The 24,010-nt window shown below is 29.4% G+C and overlaps 1 long non-coding RNA gene across 1 annotated transcript; it reads right to left on the reverse strand.

Annotated features, from left to right (window-relative positions):
• Window positions 1-39: 39 nt before the first annotated feature.
• LOC123270239 lies at window positions 40-24,010 on the reverse strand. The gene is made up of 3 exons (XR_006510548.1): window positions 23,999-24,010; window positions 22,112-22,123; window positions 40-106 (listed from the first exon to the last, which is right to left on the reverse strand). It is a non-coding gene; the product is annotated as an uncharacterized LOC123270239 (long non-coding RNA).

Consider the following 24,010-nt stretch of genomic DNA (forward strand, 5'->3'; position numbering starts at 1 on the left):
GATCCATTTTACACACGTCACTGTCAAACTGAATCTTTGTACAGTACAACCTGGTTATAAGTTACATCGGATGATCTACTCACTCTTACGGCAGTTATATCTTTATCTATACATGAAATATTTCATGTAAGTAAAAGAAAGAAAGAAATATAACCAAGTTGTATTGTACCATTAATCGTAAATGATCAGCGTAAACAAAACATAGTTAGTAACAAACGACTAATGTCAGTCGCGATAACGAAAGCATTTTATGCTCTCGCTGTTATAGAGGGCGAATGTGTAGCTTTACTAATGAACGAATCTTTAACTTTCTGCCTCGAAATAGGTGCAAAAGATGCGTACTTTCGACCGAGGTATAAAGAAAATTGTTTAATCAAAATAAAAAAATCAATACAAAAATATTTATCTCTTTTTTTTTTTTTTAAATTCTATTTGAGTAAAAAAAAGTAAAAATTATCTAAAGTTCAAAATTTCCTGACTACTACACAGTAAAAAATTTTTCGTCATTGTATAGAGTGTTAAAATTTGTGTGTTGAGTATTACACTCTAGTGTGCAGAATTTAACATTCCCATGTGCTGATTTAATGATTTAACACTCTTAAATGTTAAATTTTACACACTAGAGTGTAATATTCAACACATAAATTTTAACACTCTGCAAAATGACGAAAAATTTTTTACTGTGTACATCGAGTTATTCTTAAGGATGTTCGGACATAAATGCACTTGTAAAGATCAAAAGCTAATTTTTTGATATGTTATGAATTGCTATCACAACGTCTAAATGAATTTTTTGGAATAGATCTGACGAAGGGTTATATCCTTAAATAAATTATTAAAAAATTGAAATTTAACATGTAGCCTATAGAGAATATTGGCGAGATGCACATATATCGATTTATGTGACTACCTTTTATAAAGATTAAAAAACAAAAAATTCTAATTCGATTAATCAACTTTCGCAAAATATGTTAAAAATAAAATGAAAATTTTCTGATGAAGGCTTTTAAAGATATTTTAATGCAAAAGATAAGAAATTCACGAAAATATCAGTCCACCACACTAAAAAATAAATAATTCACGTGATTCAGCGCAGTGTGGCAACGTTGCATTGAATAAGACGCGCCAATTTTGAATTTTAATAATTTCTCTGTATTTTTATGGGTTATGTTTTTCAACTCGACATTACACAGCGAGATAGATATAACCAGTTGTTAAATGCGATGCTGCTAGGTCCACGTTTTGTGAAAAAATACTTGAGTTAAATGTTGACTATTTATTGTTTTTATTAATTAAATTATCTAATTAATGCAATTAATAATAATTATAGGTGCACCCGAGTCGAAATTTAGAGCCCATTTAGAACCTTCTAAAATCGGATCTATTTCGGACTTAGGGCCTCAAACTAGAGCCTATTTCCATGTTTAAGTAGGTCCGGTTTTGATCCCAAAAGCGCTACAAATTTCCGTTTTTGGCGCTTTAGGGCTCAAAATCGGACCTGATGAAAATAAAAATTAGATCCGATTTTGAACCCCTGAGTCCTCTTTTATTATTATTTTTTTATTAATTAATTTTTATTTCCCTTAGTTGCCACGACTGGCCCATGCCTGGTTACCAGGACTGTGCCCTAGTCAATTTTCAAGTCTGCCTCATGCTATTTGATAAGAAATAATAAAAAAATTAATTTTTTAAGCAAAATTTTTTTTTATTTGATTTTAAACGTAGAGGCTAACGCAAATTCAGACTGTTTGACTCTTATTTAAACCTAACTTTCGCTAATCATAGAAATAAAGTGAAAATCGCATCCGTCCTATCCGAGATTCGAACCCGAGCCGCGCGCTTGCTAGACCGATACCTAACCCCTACACTATACGACCGATGAGCTGCTACGCATCTCATCATTCTTATAAGATAAATCTATATAATGATGAAGTGTGACGGTTTAATGTTTATATAATTTATGTTATTTAATATTTTGTTTTGATGAAAATTAACTATTTTTTATACACATGGTTATTAATTAAAAAAAATTAAGTCAAGTCCTTATATTACTCTAGAATTTGTACACCATTCTGTGGATTTTCAATATTTTATTGTAAATTTTAATATTTAAAATTATCAATATTAAAACTTTAACTGTAAATTATTAAATTTTAAATTTTTTAAAGATCATATCAATTTTGACGATATGTAATTGTTTTGGTTGAATAATAAATTTTAAATTTTAGCATTTGCTAACAAATATTCGTTAAACAAAAAATTTTTACAATAATTTTAAAGAAATTCATTGTGTTGAATCAAGACGAAAAATTCTTGAATCAAATAAAATTCACTTAAACCAATATAAATTTCTTAGTTTAAGAATTTTTCTCTTCAGATCAAGAAGAAAAATTTTTTTAGTTAATAAATTTAATTTTTTAATTATTGATGGAAATTTTAATTAAATAATTGATAGAAAAATCAATTTTTAATAAATATAATTTTCGTGTCATTTTGAGTTCTCCCAGCTCAAAAATCTGATAGAAGTTTAATAAAACACTATTTTTTGAATTTTTAAACTGCAATAACTTTTGAATGAATGAACCGATTTCTACACGGTTGACGGCATTCGACGCAGTTTTTGAAGCCTCACAAAGAATCTTTCAGTTTAAATTGATCGAACGAGGAATTTCGATGTAATTCCGAAAAAATACTTTTTTTGGTTTTCTTTCGACAACGATAACTAACTAACGAATCAACTGATTTTGACCGGGCTGGCTGTGATCAACGTGGTTTTTTTATTAAGAGCTGATTAGTTTTTAGAATCGATCGGTAAATCCGTTTAAAAGTTATTCCAAAAGAACTACATTTTAAAATTTTTTTTTTTTAATTTTTTTGAGATTTCTCACTTTTCTTAATTTTTTAATTTCGATAGACACAAAAAAAATTAATACCATAAACTCAGTAAAAGGCCAAAAAAAGTAAGACAAGTTGAAAAACTCATATGATAATATTTTCTGAAGGTGGCCCATTTTGCCCCACATTTTCAATTTTTTATTTTCAATAAACAGAACAAATTAATGTCAAATATTTGGCAAAGGACTAAAAAAAACGTAAAATCAGAGAAAAATATTAAGGATTTCAACATTTTTGTCTTAATAGGTCCGTTTTCCCCCCTCCCTCTTCTCTTACTTAATGATTAATTAACTTTAGATTTTCCATTGAATGGCCAAGGCTAAGTTATTCAGTCTTGACCCAAGCCTAGCACACCATTAAATAGCCAGAGCTAGATGAGCCAGTCTTAGTTCAAGTCTGGTTCACCAAAGGAACGGCCGAGACTGAGTTGTTCAGTCTTGGCGCAAGCTTGGCCCCGTCGTTCAACTCTGGGGACTCCTACACAGAAAAAAAGGTTCACTTGAGCCAAGAAAATATTTTTCTTCCTAATTATTTTCTTAATCGAAACAAAAAAATTTTTTTTAACACAAGAAATTTCACTTATTCCAACAAAATTCATTGTTTTGCTTTAAGAAATACGTATCTTGATCCAAGAAAATTTATTTAAGTCAAGAAAATCTTGTTGTTTTAAGAAAATTCGGTCTCTTGCTCCAAAAAATTTAGTTCTTGATAGAAGTTTCAAAGAACACTATTTTTTGAACTTTCGAAGTGCAATAACTCTTGAATGAATTAATGAATAATCGAAACTTTTATCAGACTTTTGACTTGAAGAGCTCAAAAACCTCATAAGTGCAATTTTAAGCGCTTAGATATGGAATAACCGGAAGTTGCAGGGATGGCCTTTAGGGTCAACCGTTTTCCAGATTTTTTTGTGATAAATCAGCGTTATGAGACGTGCACTTTTCTGATTTTCCAAACTTATCTTTTCTCTCCGTGTAGAGTAATAAATTGATAATTCCGTGAAACTTTTTAAAAATTTAATTCATTCTACTCGGGTCATGATTTTCTTACAGTAAATGAAATAAAGAAGAAAAAAATTTGATACATGAGTAATTTTTTTTTAGCCTTATGAAAATGTTAGCGCATCAGAACCAATTTTACATATAAAAATAATTTTTAAGACAGAAATAAATTAATTTGTGTCAGTTTAATACTTGAATAATCAAAATTTTATACATTTAGAAGTTTACGTCTGAATAACTTTAGAACGGCTGACTTTATGATAAAAGTTTAAGAGACCTTTTTTGTAGAGCGTTGAATTTTCTACAAGAATATGCTATGGACATATTTATATTAGGTGCGTATGCCGAGCTAGAAAAATAAACAAAAAAAAGAATTTTTTTTCCTATGTTATTTAAATAGGAAATGAAAAATTAGGGACAGACACCTCTAAATATTAATATTAAGAACTCCGCTTTGAACAGGCTTCTGTTCTCACCTTCATGCATGTTTTCAGCCTGTTTTTTCGTTGAAAAAAAAAAGTCGCCTAAAATTGAAACACCGTAATATAGGCTCTAAATTTCGACTCGGGTGATGATTAAATGTTAATAATGAATTTTCGTACTCAAATTTTTAATTTTAATAAAAAAAAATTTAGATTCTATTATGACTTACGGAGTACTGTCCGAATATCCTTAAACCCAACAATCACCTGAATTTTCTTGTCCAATTAACGAATAATTACCAGAATCGACAAAATAAAACTCCGTATTATCAGCAAGATAATCAATAAGCCTTCACTTTACGTAAATACATAATTATAATGAAAATAAAAAAAAATTTTATACATTATAATAGTTAATACTAATTATTAATTACAAACGATATTTGGGGGCAGAGGTCGCAGTGCTACAAAAAACGAATTCTACTAATCGCTTTCTCCGTTTGCCCTTTACGGATTTGCATAACGTCTAATCAGCATCGTGCCAACATAATCAGTAATCTACGAGCAGCTTCAACCACCGTAACTCAGTAAATAACCTTGTAACTTGCAACTTCCTCGACATCGACAGCAGCTTCCACAACTTACGCCTAGCCGTACCGGTAATAGTACAGTTAACTCGATTGCTCGCAATTAGCAACTGCCCTGCGCCCACCTGGGTCATCATTATGTACCCTTTATTGCAGCGAAAATCAACACGACAACGACACCCTCATAAGCTAATTAATTCAACAGGCTGTTAATGGATCAAAAATTATTTAAGAAGAAAAAATATACGATTGGATAATAAATAATATTTTTATTTTTCAAGTTTTCGATGAAAATATGTTTTAACAATTCTTATTAAAAATCAGGAGGGTAAAAAATTTAAGTGTCGAGATTTTTAAAATTTCAGGTTAAAAATTAAATTTTTTTGCTTTTGATATTTTTTATCGCTAGTCTATTATTTAGTAGTCTATTATTTAAAAAACCATTTCAAGTACTCTACAAGTTTTAAAAATCTTAAGCAAGCCCATAAACAATTTTTTATCGAGCTGATTTTTGTCGAGGGCTTACAAAACATTGTAAACTAAGATATTTTAATACAAAACTGAATAAATAACAATATTCGATTTTTTTTTGCGCTACTCTAAATACACTGAGAAAAAAATTTTCTTTTAAAAAAAATGGATATTGTTGTGACAAGTAGTTAAAAAAATTCAACAAATAAATTTCTTATTACAACAGTGCTAATTTTTTTTTCAAAAGAAATATTTTCTTTTGGTGTAAGTTTGAAAGATCATACTAATTTTCAAAATTTTCTTGAGATTTATTTTTTATGTAGTTCTTAATTTTGCCGCTAGATGGCTACGCTTTCCCACTAGAAGAAAAATCTTACTAGAATTTATATGAGATCTAAACTTTTTTCCACTACTTTTTATCATAATAACAACTAATACTGCCAAAAATATGACTAACATAAATAAAAACCAATCTTCAGTACATAAGCCGGCTCTTGTCATCACAGCATTAAACATTCGGGTTTGGTAATTTTATATTTGTATCATCAACATAAAGTCGAAATTTTTGACTTATACTTTATTAGAAGTTAGTGTTAGACTTCGACATTAGATGACCTAGAATTATCGCTAGCAGACAAATCTTACCAGATTATATATGAGGCCCAAACTTTCTTCTATCATCAATATGAATAATCAATTACTTATTTATGAAAAATAGTCTTTTAGTTTCAAGAAGTTTTCCATTAAAAGTTAGTTTTAATCTAGTTCTTGGTTCCATCGCCAGATGGCCTACACTTCTCGCTAGCAGAAAATTCTTACCAGATTATTATGAAGGGCCAAACTTTCTTTTTTTCTCAATATGAATGATTAATTACTTCTATATAAATAACTTTGTTGTTTTTGTATGAAAATTCACTATTTTATGAATTAAAACAATCATATTTCAGCAAACTTTTAGCTTGAATCACAATAATATTCATTATTCATGAATACTGTAATGAATCTAATTATAAGTTTTGAAAATTCACTTCAATTTTATTCGATGTAACACTTACTACTTTTAAAAGTTTATAAAGATTCATTAATCACTTTTCATATAATTATTGTTAATAAAACTTTTTGAACACTAATAGTTCGTATCACTTATTTTTTTAATTTACATTCAAAAACATTTCAACAATTACTAATTCAAAAAAATCAATCACTCACAATCACTTCACGGTTCAATAAAAAACAATAGCATAAAAAAATAAAAAATTGTTATGTTATATTGGATTAAAAGTACTAGAGCTTAAGTATAAGCGCACGAGGTATATAGTACTGTTGTGGCGTCGACGGACGGCAACAGTGAGGACCATGAGGTCGTCTGACAACGACGATCTGAAGGTGGGAGAAGGGGTAGGGCAAAGGTCAGGGCTAAGATGTATACGACCCATGACCTCCGATCTCTCTGATCTCGGCGTGACCCAACAGCTGACCCTCTATACTATATACTACTACTACTACCACCACGGCTTCTTTCTGTTTTATTATTATTATGCTTGACTTCTTTCTCTTCTACTTCCATTACCACTGCCAAACAGTTTTTATATTTACACCACAAGCTATAAGTTAAGTATAAACCGCGGGTTTTTATTCCTCTTTACTTGTTGTTCATCTTTAGTTTAGTTTTACTTTTTATTTTTAATTTATATTTAAAAGACTGCGTCATTATGTTCAGATCTAAAATGTCAACATTGATACTACTATTATACGGCCGTCGGTTACTAAATAAGAATTCATTTTTTTTTTTTTTTTTTTTTTTTGCTAAAAATATTCACTCGATATCACCTATTATTGATATCATAATAATAAAATTAAAAAAGATCTTTATTTTATACTTTTTTTTTCGATTCCGCGGTTTTTCGCGGTTGATCTTTAAGATAATTCAGAAATATAAGTATTTATTTTGAATGAAATTTTGTGGCTTATATGCTCATGCAGTTCACATTATATTATTATTATTATTATTATTATTATTATTATTATTATTATCTTATTATTGTTATTGTTATTCAAAAATTTTTGTAAAAATCGATAAAATTACAAAGTTAAGAAATTTTTCCTTAAAAAATTTGTTTGAACTTGATCAAAATTATGAATTTATTATTATCATTATTGTTCATTAAAATGTAAATTCAAGAAAAATTATATAAAAATGATGATAAAAATCTTTATTTAAAAATATTTTTTCAATTTCGCGGATTTTCGCTGATTTTTGGTGGCTTGATATTTTTGAGACAATTTAGACAGACTGAAAAAAAAATTAACTTGAATGAAGAAAAAAAATAATTTTAAAAAGTATTTCAAAATTATTCATTTGATGATTCAAGTAAACTTTTTTTTTACTGTGCATGAGTAATTATTTTGAATAAAATTTCGTGCACTATACGCTTATGCAGTTCACATTATATTATTATTGTTATGTTTAATTAAAAGTTTTTGTACAAGTCGATAAAATTAAAAAATTTTTTACTCAAAAAAAATTCTTTTTAAATTGATCCAACAAAATTTGAATTTCATTATTATTATTATTCATAAAAAAGTACTTAATATTGATATCACCATAATGAAATATCAAAAAGTACTTGATAAATATTTTTATTTTATTTATTTTTTCGATTTCACGGATTTCCGCAGTTTTGTCGCGAGTGACTATTTTTAGCGCTCTCTAGTCATGTAGGTAATCATTTTAGTGGAAATTTTATGTTTTTAAAGCCCATCAAATTAAACTTCTATTATTATTATAAACTTCTAAAAAATAAAAAAAATGTCTTCAAAGGCTTTTTTTTTAATTCTGCGGATTCTCGCGGTTTTTCGCGGCTTTGTTTATTCAAAAGAATCTCGACATGTGGATACTTATTTCAAAGAAAATTTCGAGTCTGCCACACATTAGCAACTAGTATCCAAGATTAATAACATCCATTACTATTATTATTGTTATTATTATTATTAAGAGAAAAGAAAGACAAGCAGCATCTTACAGTAGCTTGGAAACATTTATCGGCCGACACCGTCAGGGGCAGCTGGTCGCTGCCGTTTACCCGCAACCCAAACTAACCGCGGTTTATTAATCGCGGCTATTAAACTCTGCTCGAATCATTAATAGTCCCCGGAGATATTTAATTATAAAACATCAATTTACACATTTATTAATAAGAGGAATCTTAAACGCGGGCAGTATCGTCTGAGGGATCTCAAATCTCTGGCTCTACAGGCTCTACCTCCCGTACACTATCCTACAAATATATTATATATATATATATATATATATATATATATATATATATATATATATATATATATATATAGTACTACACGGTTAAGGCCGTTCGCCAATTATTTTATTTATTCCACTAAAACATTTATTACAACTTTTAACTTATAACTTATAACTTTACGCGGCTATTAATTATTTCGATCGGGTATATATATAAAGTACGCCAAGAGCCCGCTAGTTTGTTGCCCTTTTTATCTGATTATAAATAATTGTTAATAATATTTTCACACGAATTTACGATTTTACTTTTTCTTTAATATTATTATTAACATTTAACTTTTTTATTTATTTATTTATAGTAAAAAATTTTAAGACAATCATCCTCAATCAGTCACGTCTTATTTTCCCATCGTATATATAAATGACAAAAAATGACAAACGTGATTTTATGACAAAGATATGTTGAAAGAAATGTACATTGTTATTTCATTACTGAAATTATTTTACTCTTTATAATTTTTTTTTTTTCCTTTAAATATTTATGTAATTGTAAATTGTAAATGATTGAACGGTAATTTTGCGCATGCTGTTACCAAACGGGGGAGAGCCAGCTCGCTGATGTATTTATGAAGATCGCGAGAGATCAGGGACGATATGGGGGCAAGAAGTTCTGGCTCTGGCACGAGCGGTGGCACAATATATGTCTATATATATATACATACGTATGTGTTGTGTTTAGTTGTACGTAACGTGAAAGTGAGCCACTTAATATGGATGTGGGCGCAAGACCCGCCGGTCGGTTCGAGACCTAAGACCTTTGACCGCGACATCGCGACCATCAGCGCGGACATAAACGGGCCTCGTTTTATATTTTCTAGATTTTTTATCTTGGTTGAGAAATACCATGATTTTTATGAAAATATTATTCAATACTAGACATGTCGTAATTTTTGATATTTAGTTATTTTTAAAAAGATTATTAGAATATAAATTTTCACGTGAATTATTAATTTTCAATTACCTTCATAATTAAAAGAATATTCTCGGCAGTTTCTATAATTATAATTATTATTACTAGGATTACTAGCAATCTGCAGTCACTATGTTACGGATTATAAATAAGAAAATATTGGCTTAATGATTTTTTGATATTTCTAATCATACTATATATAGTTTGGGTACTTTTTAAATAAATTTTGAGAATAATCCTGCTCTCACAGGATCAATTACAAATAATTTAATGGACAAATGTGACGGAAAAAATTTATAGAACCAATGAACTATTCAAAACTCCTCCAAAAACGTAAGATAAAAATTGATTATCACTGAATAATATATAAAACCGTGAAAAGTCAGTAATTCTAGTCGAGACCTTTTTGATGATACCAAATTTAACTATAAAAATTTCTTTTAAAATAATAATAAGCTCGTAACAAAATTTTTCTTACACAGTCAATTATTTAAATCATAAATAATCACTGAAAAAATATCAATCACAATTTATGATAAAAATATACCCGTTATACGATTTTTCTTGAAACGTCGAGATCTGATGAAAACTCGATTTTCGCAAAACAGGGTAAAATCAATCTTCCCGAATTTCAAAAAATTTTCAATTTTTCTTAGCGGGAATACAATTTCGAAAAAAATCAGTTTCTTGAATCAACCCGGGAAAAACGGATTAGATCTGGCCAGGTCTGCCATAGCAGATCTGGCCAGATCTTTAAATTGTCTCTATCTGACAAGATCTGGCCAGATATAATCAGATCTGACCAGATCTGGTCAGATTTTTAAATTGCCCGGGTAAAAAAGATTATATATAATTATATATACTCATACATAATTATATACGGAAAATGGCTACTTTGTACTTTGTTCCACTGAATTTGAATCTGAAGTTTTCTTGTCCTATTGACGTTTTAAAATTTAAAAAAAAATCTCAAAAAATCAAAAAAATCGAGAAAATTGTAGTTTTAAATATGAGAAAAAATCTATTAATCACGATTGTTAATGACTCAGGTGCATTTTAATGGATGAAATATGATCTTAGAATTGAAATATTCACAAAATTTTAAAATCTATAAGAAATGAAGTATAAGTAGAATGAAGAGAACGATGACTGCAGTTTTCCGCAATTTTTTGCCTTTTTTTTGGGGTTTTTTGCATTTTACTCATAATTTTGAGGGTGTGCGGGCAAAACTGACTTCAGATTCGGATTCAGCACGTCAAAATACATAAAGATAGGTAGGTCCGGTTAAAAGTACAGGCCACTTTTTTTTTGTGGGCCGGTGTAATTTTTATGATTTTTACTGAAATAAAAAAAATTGTGCATATAAAAGTTAAGAAAAAAATGTATGACATAAAAAAATATAAAAAGTCTATGAGTATCATCCAGAACAAATTTTAATTTCGGTTTGTAGTTATTTAAATTGTTACCTATGTAATACAGACTTTGTTTAAAAATTATACAATTTTACACCTACCATTTCAATAATCAATAGTTTTATGAATTAATGAATATACTGCCCAATAGTAGTAATTTAATGAATAAAAGTATTCACAGAGTAAAATATCTTCAACATTAAAAAATATTTTAACACCGCTTTAACACCGGAAAAAAATATTTACACCGGCAGCGGTGTTATTTTAACACCTACACCGCTTTGGACTTACCCCGGTTTTTTTTACAGTGTATGACTAGATCTGATCATGTCTGATGAATTTTTCAACTCAGATATAGTTATATCTGTTTAGATCTGATCAGATATGACTAGATCGAATTACGTCTCCAATCCCATATCTGATCAGATCTAAACCTTTTTCCCCGAGAAGAAGAAAAATTCTTGAATCAAGAAATTATTCTTGATTTAGGTAAATTTTTCTTGTCTTAAGAATTTTTTCTCTAGACTCAAGAGAATCATTTTCTTCATAATTGTGTAACCTAGTTCAAGAATTTTTTTCTTGAATGAAATTAATTTTTTTATCAGTGCATTCATGTGAGTTATCATTTCAAAGGAAATTATATGTTCTTTAAAGTCATCTTATCCGATTATTATATGATTTAAAAAAATTTTCAGCAATTGAATTTTCACGAAAATTATTTCATCAAATTTCTTTTAATTTCTTAAAAAAATTTAATTGTAATAATAAAATACTTCGATAACTTAAAGTCCCGTTTTAATCAATTTTCTACTCATCACCTCAGCGACCTTTATATATATTTCCCTTTTTATCACTATGCCAAAAAAACTTCAAAAACAACCCAAACCAGTCGATATCAAATTCTGTAATAAAATACCCTTAAACTTTTAAATACTTACTTTTAAAATGCTAAAAACATTACTCTTAACGTGACATGTAGTATAGCTTCGCGGCTATTAAGCGACAGGAATCGATTAATAATCAGGGACTTCTGACCTCCGACCGCATAAAGTTAGTCCTCGCGAATCCAAAGTATTTTCTTACCCGCCGTCATCGCATCCATTTCGTCATCTTCTCCTTTTTCCTTGATAGCAATAGCAACAGCAAAAGTCTCACTAATAGTGATCATATTCTCTAGCAATATAAATTACTAGATAAATAATAAATATCGGGAATGATCACTCATCAATTCATGCCTCGAAAAATGAATGAAATTTAATCTCAACATTTCTTTAATTTAAAAAAAAAAGAAAGAAAAAAAAAACTCGTCATAAAACTCTGTAGTTATCCCGAAAAAATGACTTTTCTTAAGAAATGTACTGAACCCTTGACTGCAAACTCGAGCAAAGCCACCGCGGTTGGCAATTATAAAAAAAGGGCCCGGATAAAAACGGGGACAAAAAGTAAATAAATCATGGATTAAATTCGGGCGGTCTTTATTGTTGGATCGGTAAAAGTTGAGCACACATAAAGAACCGAGCAAAAGGGAATCGTGTGTCTACAAGTGTGAGACAAGGAGCGAGTCCCTTTGGTCCAAATGCTCCCAAATGCTACTGGTCACCGGCAACGCTTATAATAAGACAGTATCACAATGTCCCGCTAAAGAAGCTCCATACCAAAACTCACCAGCTCGGTTCCTCTTGTTCTAACAATGGATGGCTCCTTCCCCTTGTCCCTTATCCCTAATAATAATATACGTAACTACCGGGAGCCATCCGACAAGAGAGAAGAGACCAGGAACCAACCGATCACTCTAAAGCTACCGTATTTCCACGCTGATAGAAGAATTTATTAACTGTGTATAAATTCATTTTTTTGGAAGCTATTTTTTTATTTATTAAATGTAACTTAATATTTTTTGACTATTGTTAAATTTTTTTTGAAGAAAGGTACAATTATAAATAAGTTTGAAAATATTTATTAATAGGAAATTTATTTTTTTTTAAGTGAACATGTCTTATTCAAGGAAAGATGTACGCTGACTAAAAAGAATAATGCTAATGATTCATTAATTGTTAATAAATATTTATTGAATCTTTTAATGATAAAATAATTTATTAACCAGTTAATAAATATTATTGAATTACTGTATATTAACAAATCTTTCTATCAATGCATATTGAAAAAAATTATTATTATTATTATATGTCTCGGATTCGAACCATGGACCTCTGAAATTTTATAGTAAATTTAAATAGCCAAATTTCAGAGTTCTAACTGCGAGAACTGTAGCCATCTAGCGGAGTTTTTTTTAATTAAGTTTATGATCCAATTTTACTTTTTATTTTAAACTGTTAAATGTATTTCTTAACTCATACGGAGAAAAAAATATTGTTAGAATAAGGATACGTATCGTTATTCTGACTATACGCCGTAAAGTCATTTTTTTTAGAGATATACGCTGTATAGCCAATTCAGCTATACAGCGTATCATCAAAATGACGATCCATATCATTATTTTAGCGTTACATTTAGTTAATTCAACTATACAGATCCTCACGTTAACGAAACAATTGCCTGTTTTGACGAAACTACATATATTTACAAGAGCTATTCTCTGCATGCTTTTAAGTCAAACAAATGAATCCTTAAATCAGAAATCCGGATTGTTATTTTAAGGAAACGTCGTTTGAGGATACGTTGGATAGTCATTTTAACAATATTTTTTTTTCCGTGCACTGATAAAAGAATTTATTAGCTGTTAATGCATTCATTTATTTATATTTAATAATTTATTAAATTTTATTTAAATTCCTTTTGGAAGAAAAATACATTTATAAATAGTCAATAAATAATTTAATCTTAAAAAATAATTTATTAACAGTTAATAAAGCCTATTAAACATTAACAAATCGTTCTACCAGTGCGTATTTCCAGTAGCGAACAAAAGAAAAAATAAGCACGAACAATAATAAGATCAACTTATACCATCCCACATTATCTGAGAATTTAGCAATGCAAGTAGATCAACATTGTCTGGAGCTGGAGCACGACCTTGGAATAGCAGGAGGAAAGTCTGAGTTCTACCCTGAGCTCTCTAGAGAAGGAACCTTTCGCGTTGTAGAGAAGGAAGAGCGGTTCGGATCGCTTAGTTGACGTAGAAGAATTTAGGAGCGACGGCGAAAGCAAAGGCACAAGCGGCTGCCCCCTTTGAAGTCCAAAAACAATGGCATTGTCTCTTCAGTCTAGCGAGTCCGATGGTAAGATGCTTCTGATCTGGCCTGGGTTCCGATGCTTTGACTCTCCTGATGCTGATCCTCCACTCGGTTCTTTCTTTATCGTGTTACCGCGTGTTCTTTAAATCCTTAAAAGTCATCTCCTACTCCGGCCGGTTGATGTACCGGCTACCGAACGGCTACCACCGTCCAACCTAAGACCCATTTTTTATTTATTTCGCCGAGTTTTTTAGGACAACCACCGAGAGTACCGAGCTACGCAATTTACATTTTTCATTTACATTTTCGACCGAGATGCTTCTATTGAACTGTTTAGGGGATTCGTCGGGGCTAGAATGATCCTTGAGTGGAAAGGTGTGTTTTCGTAGAAAATTTCGGGCGGTTTGAGGAGAAAGTTAGTAACGTTTGATAGCAATTGGTCGAAAATGTAATGGTTTTTTGAAAATACGAAATCCTAAAACCAAAATTTTGTTTTTGAAAAAGAAATTTCATTTTTTTGATCAAAATTTGGGTTCGATAATTGAAAAAATAATTTTTGTTCTTATTAGAAGTGTTAATGAAAAGAAAAAGATGGATTTAAGGTAGGTGACCACCTTGTAAATTAAAAAAAAATCGATTTTTTCGAATTTTCTCAATTCTTGAACTTTTAAAAATCACCCTCAAAATTCTTTTGCAAAAATTCGAATTCTAGCATAGTGAAATTTCTGAAAATGTGCGCGTGCTTTAAATAGCGATTAAAATCTTTAAACGTGATTTTTTCAAAAATATTTGTTTTCAGATGGCGGACAGTTAATCTCCGAAATTACTCGACCGATTTCAATGTTTTTGGTATTGTTTTGTTCGTTGGAAAATTTTGTGAGTCAATCTATCACATTTTGCCGATAAAAGTTAATTATAACAATTTTTTTTTTTTTTTTTTTCAACGGATAATAATGAAAAACAGGGGTATTTTTCAAATATCCTTCATATTTTTTTTTTTTTTTTGGCAAATTGTAGCAGGTTGTTTTGTAAGGGACCTTTCTTTTAAAGATACCGTATTTTATTTGTTTTTCATAATCTCCAATTCTAAGATTAGCTGTCCACCATGGGACAGCATTTTTCTAAGGCTTCGACTTTGATGCCTCCTGGATAGTTATTAAAAAATGAAATTTAAAAAAAAAATCAAATATTTTTGTATTTTATAAGCTTCAAATAAAAGTTAAAGAAAAATCATTGTAATATCTTATACAAGGTCTGAAAAAAAAATTATTGAAAATGTTGCATTTTTTAGTCTTCTAAGGTGTACCAAGGGGTACATCTCCCACAATAATAATAGGTCAGGAATGTGTTGATAAATGGTGTTTAAAAGAAAATTCGATTATTTTGGTGAAAATATGGTTTGAAAAATGAAAAAAAATAATTTGAATTCTTTACTAAAATTTTGCGATATCTTTTTACAGACAAAACAACATGATACTATTTTTATGAATGAATTGCGTGCGAGGATAATATGAATTATTTTTGTTAGCAGTGTAGACTAGTACAAGCCAGTTCAAGTTCTTGCTGATGGAATGGAAGTGAAGAGGAAAAAGGAAAAGCATGAAATGTATATCGTCGATATGAATGAGGATGCAAGTTGCGAGGAAAAGATCGGAATGAGTTGCGTGCGCGTAGGAGGTTTTAAAGTTGCCTTAAGTCCTTCATGCGGAGATCCGATGGGCATAGACTTGCCTGGACTTCCTGTCCGATATGAGTTGGCTCACATGTCCGTTTACTTCCCAACCATTACGACCATTATAACATCATCTTCTGCGACTTGTTGTGGGAGAGTAAGCATTACTTACAGGGAAATATTCTTCACGACATGTTAATATTCGCAATCCAAACAACAACGGTTAATCCTCTATTTCATTCATTTTCTCTTCTCTTCACTTCTCTCCTCCGTTGCACTCTATACTATATTTATTTTACCCATTCATTCATTCTGTTTTTCTTGCTCGGAACTGTTGGTAGGAATACAAATCATTTTTTTCATTTTTTTTAACCCAAATTTTCACCAAAAAAATTTAATTTTTAGTTTAAAAAACAAAATTTTGAACCTCAAACTTCATAAGTATATGATCAATATGTTCTCGATTAATTAATATCGAAATTTCATTCCTTCCTGATGTTTTTCTTATTCGGAATTCCTGATAAGAAAACAAATTATTTATTTAACTGTTTAATCCAAATTTTGACCTAAATAATTTTATTTTTCGTCTGAAAAATAAAATTAAAATATGTCAAATTTTAGACCTCTTTTATGTTCGACTAATATATTCTTGATAAATTGCCATAAAATTTTCATTGAATCCTTCTTTGTTTCTCATTTGACGCCGGTTGTAAGAATACAAATCATTCTTTTTATTGTTTAACCCAATTTGTGACCAAATAATAAAATTTTTCTTATGAAAAATGAAAATTTCGAACTTTATTAAATTTATTATCAAATTGCCATTTATACCTTCTGTTTTTTTTTATTTAGATTTAGATTTAGATTTTGTTTATTAATGTCAAGGCACAGGCCAAATGGCAATTTCAATTACATAGTATATACAGTTTTTACAGGAAAGAAATTTCTGTGAGTACATAATATAGTATTGCATAAAAATTAATTAAATTAATTTGTATGTAAACAAGGTAAAATCAAATTGAATTTGGAAATTAATATAGAAAAATAATAATTTAAAATATAGAATTTTAATGTCACCAAATCAGATGATAACTCAGCATAATAATTCTGCGAATTGCACTTACTTTATCCTTATTTTAATCTTTAATCTTCAATGTAATAAATTTAAATTTGTTATTTATTAGACTTCGTTTTAATTATCAAGATTTAATAAGTAATTGAAATTTAGAATTTTTAGTGAGAATAAAACTCATTTTTTTATACTCTTTCACTCAAATTTTGACCAAAAAAATTAAATTTTCTTTCAAAGAATAAAAATTTTAAACCCTAAACCTTTTATGTATTCTAAAGGGTCCAAATTTATTAGATTAATTTAATGATTTTTTTCGCGTTCATTCCTCTCAATAAATTTTTGAAAACTGCAAAATTAATTTTGTTTTTTATCTGTCTGATAATACAAAAATTATTTTAGTTTTATAAATTTCAAAGAATATCTTATCAATAAAAATAATTACCGAGGGGAGTCTAGAAAATTTTTCGGTGATGATGCTTCTTACAATACATTTATAAAAAAATTTACGTGATTTAAGAGAAAATTCTTAAACTTAAAAATAGTGAAGTGCCTGTTAATTTCAGTGTAATTTAAATAAAATAAAATTTTTATTGGTGTATGACTCGTTTAAAAATAAGTGAATAAAACTTTCAACATCTATGTCCATAAATAATATCAAACTATAGCAATTAACATGTAAACATAAAAGTTGAAGGTGTAAATAGTGTCTCGGAAACGGGCTTAAATTTAACGTTTCGCGGCACATGGCTCCGAAGCGTAGCCTCCGCTGGTACCGGAGTAATCAGCCCGACGATAATACATCTTGTACATCTTCCTCCGGAGTATTACACGCACATACACACATTCAAAGACTCATACTTATACAGAAGAGAGGAGAAGATATAAGATACAAGAGCAGCAATAAACCTCGACAACACACACCAAGGCAAGCTTGAGCTCTCCTCGGGCTCAACTTATTTACATTAGCTAGGCCAGGAAGCCGTTAATTCCACCGGCAGCCGGGGGTAACTAATTAAAGGTCAGCCTTTAACTCTTTCTAGCAGACTATTACACAAAGTGCGATACTATATACACTAAACAACGCCGCTGACCGGAAACTAACGCTTACATCTCTCAGCATTAATATAAGCGCTACTGCCCGATTCGTTTCACTATTTCATACGCCGATAAACTATCAACCATATACCATAGCTTACTGGGAGCCTTATGCTGGATCTATTAAACAAAATACACATTGCACATTGCGCGTTAAGCATCAAGCGTTAAGCGTTGCTATCCCTTTTTTATTTTTAGGTTACTTTAGGTTTTATATTTTATATTATATTAATGTTGTTTATTAACTCATTAACTAAAACGCTATTTCATTTTTAGTGACCAGCGAGCTTTCTAATGCTACGAGGTTTTTATTTCAAGGGAGGTCGGAAAAGATACCATTAGTTGGAGGCAATATTAATAAATTAAATTAATTAATGTGGGTTTGGATAATTTTCTTTTGAATTTGCTATTAATCCGAAAATTTAGATATTTAAAAATAAACATGGCTTAAGAAAATTTTTACACTAAAAAAAAAGTTAAGTTAAATCAAGAGGAAAATTCTTGAACCAAGAAAATAATTTTGAAAAGTTTCGTTGTCTTGAATCAAGACGAAAAATTCTTCAAACAAGTAAAATTTATTTAAACCAAGAATAGTAATTTATGTCATATGGCCGCAAACTGGCGATTTTTTGACAACGACAATGTTGCGATATGAGCTTAAGGTTTGTGGCGGGAATGTACGAAAATGGGCGTAATTTTAACGTTCGAGGCGAAGCCGAGGACGGAAATTTACGCTCGTTTTCGCACATTCGCGTCACAAACTTTAAAGCGAATATCGTAAAATCGCCGTTGTCAAAATCACCACTTAGTGGCCAAATGACATACAATATTTTTTTTGCCCTCCGGGCGGAAAGTGGCAACTTTCGTCCCGCTGCGCTAAACAAAGTTGCCGCTTTCCGCCTTCGTCGAGCAAAAAAATAGTATACACTCCACGGGAAGTAAATAAGAAAGCCTCAGATCACATGTTTGTCAACCTCGGCTTCGCCTCGGCCGACAACTACATGTGATCTGAGACATTTCTTACTTTACTTCCCTAGGTGTGTAATATACTATTTTGTTATTATCGCTCCATAAGTTTAACTTTTGAGGGATAGGAGGCAAATAATGACATATGCAAATTTTATGAAGTTTCACAAAGGCAAAATAATTTAATTTTAAATTAATTATCTTTTTATTAATTTTTATTTATGGCGTGGTTGTTATTTTATTAACATTAGGACCGCTTCGTAATAAACTGCCAGCAGAGAAAAATAACTAGCGCCACTCAATAGTAACTAAGTTTAAAATTTACTCAACAATACTCAAAATCATCGGTCGGTACACTAGAATTTGATTTATTTCGTTCTAAATTTCATCTGATTGCACAAGGACAGTACGGAAAAAAAGGGGCAACTAAACTTTGCGGCCTAGGCCGCGGAAAAAAGGCGGTACGGTAGAGTCTCTAAAAATGAGTATCTTTTCGGACACCACTCAGCGCTCAAAAGTTGAACTTTTGGAGCGAGTATAACAAAAAAAGGTTTTAGTTTAAGAATTTTTATGAATATGAAATTCTTCAAAATTATTTACTTGATTTAAATTAATTTTTATTTATGTAGGAATGATGAATGTCTTAATTAAAGAAAATTATTATCTTGATGCTGAACATTTTCATTATAAGGTTTCAAATAATTCAATAAAGTTAAATTATTATGTGGACATATTTATTTATTTTTCCATTTAAACATAAAATTTAAATATATTTCAGACTAACCAATAAAATCTCTCATTCACCAGAGATATATTTAACTTACTTCAAAATAAAATAATTAAACTCTCAAAGATGATGTTTTTGGCTTTAGACAATCCGACAGCAGCGCTGCCTTTAAATCCCAAACAAAATCATTTATTACAAATATATTAACAGATTAAAGTCTTATACTTGAACGGTGTGGTCAGGGTTCGAGTCCGGTCTCAAGTAAAATTCACATTATTTTTAGTATCGAACAAAAATAAATATTCTCAAGCCAATAACATTAATATTATTGAGTTAAGTATTTATTTCTTCAACTCAGATAATTATTCATTAAATTTCCTCTAGTTTTTAATAAAAATCTGTACTACTTTAATTTTAGAATAAATTGTTTTCCAATCACAAGTTATATTCTTAATTCACCTTTTTTAGTTCTACTTATTAAAAAAAATTTTTCGAATTAAGAAAAAAGCTTATTTAATCAAACAAATTTTTTTGGTTCAAGTTACTCTTATTTTTTGACTACTCCAACAGTTATTGACATAAATTTGAAGTTTCGAAGACTTTTATGTAAATTGCACGCCTCAGAATGCAAAAAAAACTGAAATTATGTTTTACCTTCAATTTTTTAAGAATTTCTTTCACAAATTTGATACTACTAAATTCAATAAACGTCTTAAATTCATCTTAATTAATTACCATTTCTTAAACCTGACTAGAATTTTCCCAGCCCATAACCTGTAGAAGTCATACAGAGAAAATTCATAAGAAAGAAGAAAATAATTTACTTAATTTTTTTCCAAAAATACTGTTGATAATTTTTAAAATATCACGTGGTATAAAAATAATTAATTTAAATTTAGTATTCTAATTATTAATAATGATTAAAAAGGCAAGGCCGTCTTGGAAACAAGTGGAACGAATAATAAGCATGTTAAGCCAGCAACTACTGTGTAAATTTCTCATACTATATACAATATACAATATACAATATACAATATACAACATAAAGTATACAGTGTGCGAGAGTATTAATGTAATGGCAATCATGTTAATTAGTGTAAGTAGAGTACTTGCTGGTTGCTGCCTACCGCAGGTTTAAAAGTTTGCATCTGTTATTGTTATTGTGGTTATTATTATTATTATTATTATTATTATTATTATTATTATTATTATTATTATTATTATTATTATTACACTGTACGCCCGCGCTTATACATTCATATATATACAGATGTATGTATATAGATATAAATATATAACAGGTAGTGGTAACGGCGTGTGCCACTATTATGGGGCGCGCTTACCGTGAACGCACGCTATTCATTTCTCTCTACGGTGAGTTGAGTGCAGAAATGCTACAATTTAAATTGAGGAAGGACTTGGTTTTAATTTTGGAAAATTTCTATCCTTGGTTGAAATTTTCAGGCGATAGGTATGTATTAAAGGTCTTTTAATAATTTTTTCGATTTGGAAAATTTCAAGTCAAGAGGAAGGAGTTTGCAAGCTTCGGTGTAGAATTTTATTCAGTATTTGCGGTAGGAGCGCATTAAGGTCGATGTTAATTAGAGAACGAGTGTAATTATGAGTCCGAGGCGTGACGAGCTGTGTGCAGGCCTGTAATGTGCTGGTCGGAGGTAATGTTGACGCGTGTTGGTAATTATTTTATAACCGGGGATTGTACTTCATGCTTGCTGACCCGAAAATTATTGTTTTTTTAAGTGCGCTGTTTGCGGTAAGGATTAGATCTTGTTGGTTTTTTAATAAAATTTTTATTATCATTGTTGTTGTGTGAATTTAAGAATCCTAATTATTTAGTTTATTCTTTGTAATTGGATTAAAATTACAGGTTTTTCTTGCTAGTAAAAGTGTCTTTTTATTATTAAACATCTGAAGGATTTTTTCATTATAGAGTATCTTATTGTTTATTATTATTATTATTTTTGCAAATGTTTTTTAATAATGATTACAAAAATACAATATATGATGATAGAATGATTTGTTGATGTTCAATATGGCTTATAAACTCTTAATCAATATTTGCTTATAATTAATAAACATTTCTTTAGACCCTTGAATAAAAAGTGAGGATGAAAATTAAACTTTGGAACTTCTTCTTCTTCTCCTATAACTTCACTAGACAATTCTATTAGATCAGAATCATGAAGTATTTTCAAATAAAAAAATATAAAATTAAATTAATAAAAAACAATAGCTGTAATAAGTTACAGAATTTTTTTTTGACGGTAAAAATAATTAGGGTATCGTATCTTTATTATATAAACTTACAGCATTATTTGTTTATGAATGATCTTTTCTTCTTACCGATAACATGACATATTCACTTAAAAAAATATTAATTAACTGTTAATAAATGTAAACTGCTTAAATAAAATATTTATTAATAATTTAAAAATTATTAGTTGTAAACTTAGAATTGTTCACAGGATATATTAGGGCTCAAAGTTGTTATTCAATGATTTCTTTCATTTTTGTAAACGTTTCATTCTTTTTAAAACTTTATCAAAAACTGTAACATATTTAATTATATTTAATAAATAAACAAATTATTTCCAAAGAAATGAATTTATTAACAGCTAATAAATTCTTCTGACAGTGTATTTATATCTGTGCGTACTTGTTTCAATGAAATTTTTATGTTGTTAAAAATATCTTATAAAATTATCAATACACTGAGAAAAAACTTCTTTTGAAAAATATAAGCAATGTTGTAATAAGAAATTAATTAACTAATAATAATAAATTAATAAAATTTACAGTGACTGTATTGTTGAAAAAAAATTTTCTAGATTTGGTGCAAAAAAATTTTTAATGAAAATTCGTAAGTTGTCTATCTAAAACTGTTTTTTTTTTTTTTTTTTCAAATCAAAAAATCTCTCTTTTACTAAGAAAGTTACTGTGAGAAAAATTTTTTTTTCTTCAGCTAAAAAATAAAATTGTTAAAAATTTCCAACAAATCAATTTTTTATCACAAAAAACCCCATTTTCTCCAAAAAAAAATTTTTCATCAGTGTACATTAATATTTTTATTATTACTATTATGATTATTAGCTTAAAAATGTCGGAAAAATTGAATTTTCACATCAATGGCTCCTAAGCTTTTTAAAAATTTAATAATTATAATAATAATGAATCAAAAAATTTTGTTATTATTATTATTGATGTTATTATCAAAATTAATACTTTTTGGTCTAACAAAATGAGTGTGAATATTAATTACCATTAATAAATAAATATTAAAAAGAATAATAGGATCTGAAGAAGCTTAGGACGTAGGTAGACACGAGCCATTACCGTAGTAGGCGAAGTGGCGAAACGAATAGACGGTAATGGTCATTACGAGCACGCTCCGGTGATTGTACATCGCCACGAGACCGTCTGAGGGCATCATCGTCGACCCGAAGACCCGGCTATATTTATATACAATATACATATACATATCCATAATATGAGAATCACCACACGCTATTCTATATTGTGCACTACTAGAGTATTCTTTTATTAACCCGCTGCGGCTCGTCGCTCCGAGACTTCGTTCGTTAGCTGACTTAATAGTCGCTACTGCTCCCACTTGCCGGTTTTTATTTTTGTTTCGACTTAAGTTTTGTAGATCGGCTCGTAGTTTGTAGCTTGCAGCCGTTTGTTGTCGCAATATTATTTTTGGTTGAGTTTTCTTAGACGATGGATGGCTCTTCTGATGTTGGATGTTAGATGTTGGAAAAATTTAGTCAGCCAAGACGGTTTTGCCCACAAAGCCACATATTTATGTACACAATCTCTGTAGCACGTGTGCTGCTTTAATTACACTCAACAGGCCTAGACTTCCGCGAGCAGAGGCTTTCTTTCACTCGATGTGTTAATAAATTTAATGGTGTCTTAAATTAGTGATATTATAACATCTATGATATGTGATATTTGATAAAAGTGGTAATATTGTAGATAACCACCGTTAATTCTGCTCATTCAACTGAAAATTACCTTTTTGCTGTTTACAGTTTTTATTTATTACAATGTATATAAAACTTGTATAAATTATAAATTCAGTATTTTCGATTGTCATTTATAGAAAATCACAATAAAAATTCAAAAGATTTTATTATTGACAGGGCCCCCACTATTGACACCCTATTTAATTTTATTATTTCATTATTAAAATCTGTTAATAATCATAATTGTTGATATTTCATGGCAATTTTACATATTTTTAAAA

Source organism: Cotesia glomerata, linkage group LG8 (assembly GCF_020080835.1).
Source record: "Cotesia glomerata isolate CgM1 linkage group LG8, MPM_Cglom_v2.3, whole genome shotgun sequence".
In the NCBI taxonomy this organism is placed as follows: Eukaryota; Metazoa; Arthropoda; class Insecta; order Hymenoptera; family Braconidae; genus Cotesia; species Cotesia glomerata.